Below are 10,000 nucleotides of genomic sequence, written 5' to 3' on the forward strand. Positions count from 1 at the left end.
GTGTGATCGTTTATGTATATTCATGTTTATTTTATTTATTTATTTGTTTGTTTTCTATTGTTATTGTTAGTTTTAAAGCTATTTTGTATCGCTATCCTAGAGTAAGTTTTATTTTGTGAACACAGTTGTTTGCTATTTCTCGTCTACAGTTCAATAGATTTTTGGGTTCTTTAAAGTACAGGATAGCAAATTTTGTCATGGAGGCATAATTTACATGGGTCGTCTAAATGTCTGCACGTGGTAGCTTGTCTTATTATTTTCCATTCGACTACCGGCGAATGTCCGCTTTCTTTGAGTTCCCAGTATTCATTCGCTAGTGTTGTTTTTATGTAGACCTTTTGCTAAATGAAGTAGTTATATATATATATATATATATATATATATATATATATATATATATATATGAGTCCAGATTAATATTATTCAGAGGTAAAGCAATCAACGAAGTTTAACGAGGTTCATGCAAGAGCGCTTAATGCCAAAGTAGAGCAAGATATACTGAAGTTTACTTTTCTATTTCATTTTACTTTTTTTTAAGTGAATTTATTTCATAACTGGTCACTTCAATCCTGGAGCATGCTCCTTGGTCAGTCATCTTTGTAAATCGCCAAAACTCACAAATATTTTTTTTTAATCTTCAAAAATTCAAAAAAACATATTTGTGAGTTTTGGCGATTTACAAAAAATGACCGACCAAGGAGCATGCTCCAGGATTGAAGTGACCAGTTATGAAATTGTTGGTTGCTAAAGCGTGCGAACCAGTTGAAATTAATAGAAAAATGTGTATGGTGTCACATGTTTCAACTGCAAAGAAAAACTGTGTATGGTGTCACATGTTTCAACTGCAAAGATGTCTACAAGTGGGATTAATTGTTTAAAGAATGACGGAGCAGTGTAAAAGATGAAGACAGGCATGGGAGGCCTAGATAAGTTAGTTCTCATGACGTCATCAAACCAATGAGCTTATTCAGTCTGACAGTGGATGACATCGCAAGGACTTTGAGGCAATTTGTTGGGACAGCACACAAAAATGTCTATGATGACCTTGACTATTCGAAGGTCAGCTGCCGGTAGGTGCCAAAGATGCTTACTGCAGAGCACAAACGAGGAGAATCGAATTGTCCTAGCAGTGTCTCTCCCGCTATGAGAAGGATGGTGATGAGGTTCTGAAGTAGATTTTAGCATGTGATGAGACATGATTTTGGCACTATGAGCCTGAATCCAAACGGTAGTCCATTGAGTGGAAGCATGTAGGCTCTCCAGTGAATAATTTCTAGTCTACGAAGAAATTGATGCTCACATCTTTTGGGGAAATGCAAGTCGCTATCATCATTTCATTCTTTGAGAAAGAATGCAGTGTGAACAGAGCTAACTACTGTTTACTAAGGCAGCTCAAGAAAAACATAAAAAAAAAACAAACGCAAGGGTCATCAGTAAAAAAGAGTCATCTTCCATCATGACAACGCAAGCTTAATACAGCAGCCCAAACGGTGCAAACCATCAACGAGCTGAGTTGAAAGCAGCTCTCTGATCTTTCTTACAACCCAGACCTTAACCCTTCAGACTTGCGCCTTCTTTGTCTGTTGAAAACATCCACGACAGGCACAAAGTTTGAAAGTGACGACGAAGGCAAAAATGTTGTGAGCGACGTGCTGAGGCCATCCATCCATCCATCCATCCATCCATAGCCCTTCAGCCCCTGGAGGGGCGTAGGCCATCTACAACTATTGTAGATTTTTTTGTAGAGAGGAGTACTTTTTACAGGGTTAGGATGCTGGCCCCACGTCCAACCTTCCCATAAGGTACACACAACGCCTAGCCTCCCCAATTGGTCACCCATCTGGTACTGGCCAGGCTCAACGTTGCTTAACTTCGGTGATCTGGTGAGAACCGGAGTGTCAACGTGATTGTGCCGTACGACTGGCTGAGGCACCAGTCATAAAATGTTTACGTTGAAGGAATACGGAAGCTTGTATGCAGATAGAAAAAGTGATCTTCACCTCCTAAACGGCCGGATGCCAAAATTGATGATAAAACTATTTGATCAATTCACGTGATTTTCGGAATGATATTTTCGGTTCATCGTGAATGTATACGTCATACTGAATTTTCTTTTTGTTTTTTGTAAATATTGACAAGAACTTTCTAATCTACTATTATTTAAAAGGAATATTATATCTCTGTGTGCGTCTGCATGCCTGTGCGTCTGCGTGTGTGAGTTATTTTCCTATAAACTCTTAAACGATTGGACCGATTTTGGGAAATTTCCCATGAATGTATTTGATGTGCCTAGCAGTATCGATAACCGATAATAATAAAAAAACGAATAAATAAGAAACAAGCGATGTTGACTAAAGTTAACGCTTTATACAGCCTAACATCATAAGTTCATTTGATAAGTTTTATTATCGCACAAGCAGATATGCCCGACATATAAAATCAACAGTAGCATCTTTGATATGATAGGGGCGTGTTCGAAATGAATGCTTCTGTTTGGAGCACAAATGAAGCATGATACTTGACGTTTTATTGTAAACTTTAATTCAAGTCAGTATTATATACGCAATGCGGATTACAATGCATTTTAGACTAAGTAACATCAGGGAATATTGAAAAATGAAATATAGGAGAGTGAATCACACGTTGCTCCTTATTAATTCCCGGGCAACGTCGGATATCTTTACTAGTTAATATTTAAAGAGGATATACCCGTATTTTGGCAAACCTCTTAGATTATGGTGTTTGGCGTTATATATATATATATATATATATATATATATATATATATATATATAATATAAAGCTGAACGCCTCTGTGTGTGTCTGGTCACGAATAGGCTCCTATATGGTTGACTATTATAGAAAACTGATCACATATAATGATAGAAGATGTATAAAGACACAGGAATGGGTATGTTTGATCTGGCATAATGACGATTCATTAAAATTGTGGATTCTGCGTACGGGCCTGGTCCACAAATTATAGAAATAAAAAATTTAAAAATTAAAAAAAAAATGTTTACAAGTATTTTTGATATAGATGTACATAATAATACTTTGATAAGTATGTTTTAACTTAAATAGGGATGGTATAATAAAATTGTGTGGTCTGCGTTCGCGCCTGGCCTTTATAGAATGGAAATAGGCACAAACTTTAATAAAGACTTTTCATATCTATCTGCGTAAGTATACTTTGATAATTATGTTTCAGTTTGAAGAAATATGGTATAATAAAATTATGCGGTGTTCGTTCTGACCTCCATAGAATGGAAATATGTCACAAAGTTTAACAAGGTTTTTTTTTAATATAGCTCCACATAATATTGTGATAAGTGTTTCAGTGTGAACAGGTATGGTATAATAAATTATGGGGTTTATCTATTTTTTACTTTCATCATATTTTTCTTTGGTTTTGATAACCCCAAATTCGAAGCTATCTCTTTACAACCCTTCCTTTTCATAACCTAACAAAGTCCATTTTCTGTAGGCTGCTTTTGAACCCAGTCAACGACGGGTACTTTTGCTAGTATATATATATATATATATATATATATATATATATATATATATATATATATATATATATATATATATATATATAAAACGTCAAACACCATAATAAAATAGGTTTACCAAAATATTATATTTTAAAAACAATATATATGTCGCTCCTCATTTGGGGGTAAACAATTGGTCAAAGGGAATATATTCTCAACTCGCATTTAGGTAAAAATGCACTTTCGTATAACTAATTGTATTTATTCAAAACGTATCGCAAGTAAGAAAACAAAAACAAATTAAATAACATCTATCTCTCTCTCTCTCTCTCTCTCGCTCTCTCTCTATATATATGTAGATAAATATCTCTCTCTCTCTCTCTCTCTCTATATATATATATATATATATATATATATAGAGAGAGAGAGAGAGAGAGACAGACAGACAGACATACAGACATACAGACAAACAGAACTTATTTTCGATGCGTCCTGCAATATTTAAAGAAGCCATGTTCGTCGAGCAGAAATTTGAAATTACATTTTCTTCGCTAAGTTGGCACAACTTAAAGAATCTCTGTACTTATTATTACCTTCGTCTTGCGCCATGTGCGTCGATTTTCAGATTCCGCATTGTCGACGACTTGTGGTGAATATTCAACGATCCTGGCGAATATAAAATCCTAGCAGGCGCCGGTATTATTACATTATTGGGAGCAGCAGTCGCAACTGTAATAGGAATTACAGGCGCTCATACGCAATGACGTTGTGTGTTATCTTATTCGAAACATCTCAATTATTTATGATTATTATTTACGACGTTGAGTCGAATCTAAGCCTGTAAACTTGGTCGGGCAATTCCCAGAGGTTTTTCCACTTATACAAGCCTTATTATGAGAACCTATTACGAACGTTTCGGCAATCAACAGCCTCGGCTTCGTGCTTGCTTCAAAAAGAAGATGGCGAACAAAGGATGGGTGAGGGGGAGAAGCGACTGAAACGGAATAAGAAAGAAAGCAAAGATGTTCATTTCGAGTTTTAACTAATAATATTTCCATTGTAAAGTCGACTTCAAGAGAAGAAAATTTGTTGTGCTTTCCGTCTCCTGATTAAGGAAAACACCGAGGAGGACCCTCTCAAAGGAGTCCCAAAATCCGATATACAGTCTTCTGCGTCGGCAAATTCTTCTTCTTCTTCTTCTTCTTCTTCTTCTTCTTCTTCTTCTTTCGCATGATTTTATTTGTGCCATCGTGATTAGGATTCGATATTTCGGTTTGTATTTACCGTCTGTGAGAAGATTTACGCGTTAGAACTAGTTTACGGCGAGCCGTCGATTATACGATTACCAAACCGTATTCGAAATCTAGTGGGTAAGGGCTTTTTCGTCTCCCTACTTCCTCTCTCTCACGAACTATCTTAATTTTCGTCGCAGGTGCTCCACTAATCTTCTATCTAGCATCCCTTTCTCTGCAAAACATTCGCAACAAATACTCGCCTTACTACAGCAACAACTGTCAATAATTTCTCTGACTCTCTATCAGTGCCTAAAACTAAACGAGGATTTCATGGGCAAAGTTTATTTCTGAAGAACTGTCTGTCTGTGGAACACAATACTGCGGGACTACTTCCTAGTTGACTATAACAAAATCTAATCTAATGTAAATAAGTTATTGCGTAGTACTCTTCTAAAATAATCAAACCATATCCAAGTTCCGCTATTACCGATCGCTATTACCGATCGTAGTTTTTCTGACACTCACTAACTCTTATCCTTGAGTGGTACTTGGGCCTTGATAAGCGTTGACTCCTAGTAAAGAAATCAACAATTGGTCATTCTTTACGGAACTAAATGAAATAGGGAATAAGCTATGCGTCCAACATTTATTTTTTAAAGACGTGGATTATTTAAGAAAAATTCTGACCCCCACAAATAACCTACAATCTTCACAAATAGAATGCATAACCCAAACTTTGATAGGGCTGAAAGCTTGGTTTATGTCTTTATAGGTTGGCTACTTTAATTTAAAAATCAAAAATTTGAAATGCTCATAACTTTTTTCTATCCTTTATAATGATGTGTAATTAATACAGTGTATCAGCATAAGAGATGTGTAAAATGTGTGTAAGTTTAGTTGTAATCCCCCCCCCCTCCGAATGTTCTGGAGAAATTGAAAAAAAAAACTAAACTGTCCCAGATTTTTAGCCGCTAATATATATATATATATATATATATATATATATATATATATATATATATATATATATATATATATATGAAATAAAATGGAGGTGGAAGGACCTGGATACTCAACGTTTCGCCCGATTTATGCGGGCTTCTTCAAGAGGGATGGTCATTGACGAGAGAGTCGGAGGATTGGGGCTATATATAATGATGGGGGAGAGCAGCATGTTTTCCTTATGTAAATTAGATGTCATATATACATCTAATTTACATAAGGAAAACATGCTGCTCTCCCCCATCATTATATATAGCCCCAATCCTCCGACTCTCTCGTCAATGACCATCCCTCTTGAAGAAGCCCGCATAAATCGGGCGAAACGTTGAGTATCCAGGTCCTTCCACCTCCATTTTATTTCATATCGTCGGATTTAATCCAGCTCAACAATCATATATATATATATATATATATATATATATATATATATATATATATATATATATATATATTCATTTTTATTTAATTTTATTCATATATATATTATAACTATGTGTTATATATATATATATATATGTAAATATAACTATGTGTTATATATATATATATGTAAATATGTACACTTTTTTTCTCTAAACTTATTCATCCATTTGATTTAATTCAATTTAGATCATGCGAAAATTATAAAATACGTGATAGATAGAGCTAAAAGAAGACTTTTAGAGTCAGCACTAACATTAAACACTAATACTATTACGCAAAGAAAGGACGTCTACTATTTAGCCGCTAGTATAGGGAAGATAATAATCAAAGAACAAAATAATAAAAAAAAAAAAACAGATCCTGGTTAATCCTTAAATAATTCAACAAAATGAATAAGTTTAAAGAAAAACAAGAAAGAGTTTTTTTTTTAGAATTTACCTAATTCTGAGCGCTATTATTATTATTATTATTATTATTATTATTATTATTATTATTATTATTATTGTTCCTATTTACAATGCCTCCCCACGGGACAGAGTTAGACACCAGGGTCGTTTTTTAACGTGGAGAAAAGGAACAAAAATAAAAATTGTCTCAGTCGTGAAGGATTTCTCCTCCACTGACAGAGAACAAGAAATTGAAGTGCAGCATCTGAAGAACAATACTACACTTTGATCTTGTCCCAAAGGCCAAGTACGGTTGTTAGCGAGATTTTTATTTTTATTATTATTATTATTATTATTATTATTATTATTATTATTATTATTATTATTATTATTATTGTTGTTGGCTCACATGGAGCTTTCACACAAGTCAACAAACGATCTGATTGGAAACCTGTGGTATTCTCTGGAAGCTGAGTGACAACAAGTCTCCCGAGACGTCTAGCCCTCTCCACCTCATTCGATAGCATTTGCAAATGAATTTACATCATAGCAACAGCCGCTTACCATTGATTTCTCGCTGGTAGTGGCCATTGGTTTATACTGGAATTTGAGTGGCACCCAGCCTCCCCAAGGTCCCAGTTCTCTTTGCGCTTGTCCACCCGAGGTCTGGTTGACGCTCGCTCCTCGGTCTTTCAGTCCTTATTGACCCTTCTAGGCCTTTGGGGAGGGGGATCGGTCATGAAACAATGGGGGGAATACACGATGGGGGTGTGTGTAGAACTTGTAAATATGCAGTTTCGGTGTTCTTCATTCCCTGTAACGCTTATTCGTTATATTGTCTTGTATTATTCTCCCCATTCAAGGGTTTTCCTTAATATTTCAGTCGTTTTTATTATCGTTAGTCGTTGTACTTTTGCAGTTATTCCTCTGATACCAATTTCTGACATTCTTTTTTCGAAGTTTTTCGGGATTGTTCCTAGTGCTCCTACTATTATCGGTACTATTTGGACTTTCTTCATCATCCAAATCCCTTTTAACTCTCTGGCTAACTCTGTGTATTTGCTTCGTTTCTCCTTTTCTTTCATACTCACCCTGTGGTCAGCTAGGACTGCAAAGTCCACGATTTGACAGGATTTTTCTTTCTTGTTAATTATTACGACATCTGGTCTTCTTGCTTGGATGGGGTTGTCCGTCTGTATGTTCATGTCCCATATAATTTTCTGGTTCTCGTTTTCGAGTGCTGTTGCAGGTTTATGCTTGTACAATTGTTCTGTACGCTCAAAATGCAGTCGTTTACACAATTCCCAGTGTACCACCCTCCCCACTTGGTCATGCCTGTTTTTGTATTCCTTTTGGGCAAGTTTGCTGCATTCGCTTACTATATGGTTTATCGTTTCGTCTCTTTGTCCACATACTCTGCATTTGCTGTTTTCTTGTGTTTTATCGATCCTTACTTTGATATGGTTGGTTCTTATCGACTTATCTTGTGCTGCAGTTATTAGAGATTCAGTTTCTCGGTTTATATGTCCTTTTCGCATCCATGTCCTGGTGTTTTCGTTATCCTCATCTTTTGTCATTCTTATGAATCTTTCGTGGAGTTATTTCTCTTCCCACGTCTCTTTTCTCGTTTTGCCGTTTGTCTCTCTGTTTTCTGTTTTTTTTTCAGTGTCTCTCGCTGCTATAATTATTATTTCAGTGCTTTGCATTATGTATTTTTCTAGTACTTTTGTCGTTTCACACAGTCTTCTATAGAGATCAGTCCCCTCCCACAGTTTTCCTTTTCACGTAGAGTCTGTCAATATCGTCCTTTGGGTGTAGTGCATTATGCATGGTCATGAGTTTCCTGATTTTCTGGTCGAGTTGTCTCAGTTCTTCTTTTGTCCACCCTATAAACGGTCCAGAGTATCTTACTAGTGATACTGCCCATGTATTATTACTTTTTATTAGGTTTTTACTATATAATTTAGTTTCCATGAGTTTTCTTGTTCTCCTGAGGTATTCCTTTCCAACTTTCTCTTTCATTTCTGTTGCGCTGATGGTGTCCGCTCCCAGAATTCCAAAGTATTTATAGTCGTCTTGTTTCCCTAGTGCCCTCATTTCTGTTTGGTTGGGTAGTTCCATGCCTTCTGTCGTTTCCAGTTTTCCCTTTCTTATAACTAGTTGTGCGCACTTTTCCATTCCAAATTCCATTTGGATGTCTTGGCTGAAGATCCTGGTAGTGTTAATTAGTGTCTCTAGCTCCTTTTCGGTCCTTGCAAAAAGTTTCAGATCGTCCATGTACATCAGGTGGTTTATTTTTTCCTCTGTATTGGAAAACTTGTATCCGGCTTGACACTTTCTCAGAATACTATTCAAGGGCATCATGGCTATGATGAACAGTAGTCGTGATAGCGAGTCTCCTTGGAAGATGCATCTTTGTATGTTAATTTCTGTTATGTGTTGTCCATCAGCTGTCAATTCCAGTCTCCATGTTTTCATTGCATTTTCTATTACGTTGGTGATCCTGCTTGGTATTTTATACATTTTTAGGCATTCTATTATCCATGCTTGGGGGATCCTGTCGTACACATTTTTGTAGTCGATCCATGCCATGTCTAAATTCTTTCTCCTCCTTTTTACCTCCTTTAGGATCATTTGATCTATATATAACAGGTCATGTGTTCCTCTTTTTCCTTTTTGCCATCCTTTCTGCTACTCGGGGATGAGTCCACGGTTATTCAGGGAGTAGTAGATTTGTTCCCTCAGTTGTGCTGACAGTATCTTCCACATAGTTAGTAAGCACATGATTGGCCTATAGTTGCTTGGGAAGGTTCCTTTCTCCGTGTCTTTCTGTAGCAGTGTGGTTCTACCTTTTGTCATCCAGTCTGGCACGTTTGCTTCCTGTATACATCTCAGGTTTTGGGCTATCCTTTCGTGTAAAGTTGTGAATTTTTTGAACCAGTATGCATGTATTCCGTCGTGCCCTGGTGCTCTCCAGTTTGCCATTTTCCCTATGGTTTTCTTTAGGGTTTCCTTGCTGATTTCATTCACTGTTCCTTCTACGATTTGTTGTAACTCTTCTTTCATGTCTTTCAGCCACTCGGCATTTCTATTGTGATCTCGTCGCTATTATTATTATTATTATTATTATTATTATTATTATTATTATTATTATTATTATTATTATCATTATTATCATTATTATTATTATTATTATTATTATTATTATTATTATTATTGCATCTCTATTTTCCTAACTTTCCTACGGTTTAATTACTAGAGTAATATATACTCTTTACTTGGTTTTTCGTAAGCAGTTGTATGTTGCTACACATTCATGAGCATGTTTCAGTCAGCTAGTTATCAGTAACTACTATCGTCTTCAGGCGAAATTATTTGACAGACAAAGAAAGTAAAAAAAAAAAAACGAAAAAAAAACCAACAAAAAACAAAAACGAAACTGTCATAAATTTAGTCA

Source organism: Euprymna scolopes, chromosome 34 (assembly GCF_053919585.1).
Source record: "Euprymna scolopes isolate OS-2025 chromosome 34, ASM5391958v1, whole genome shotgun sequence".
Taxonomy (NCBI): Eukaryota; Metazoa; Mollusca; class Cephalopoda; order Sepiida; family Sepiolidae; genus Euprymna; species Euprymna scolopes.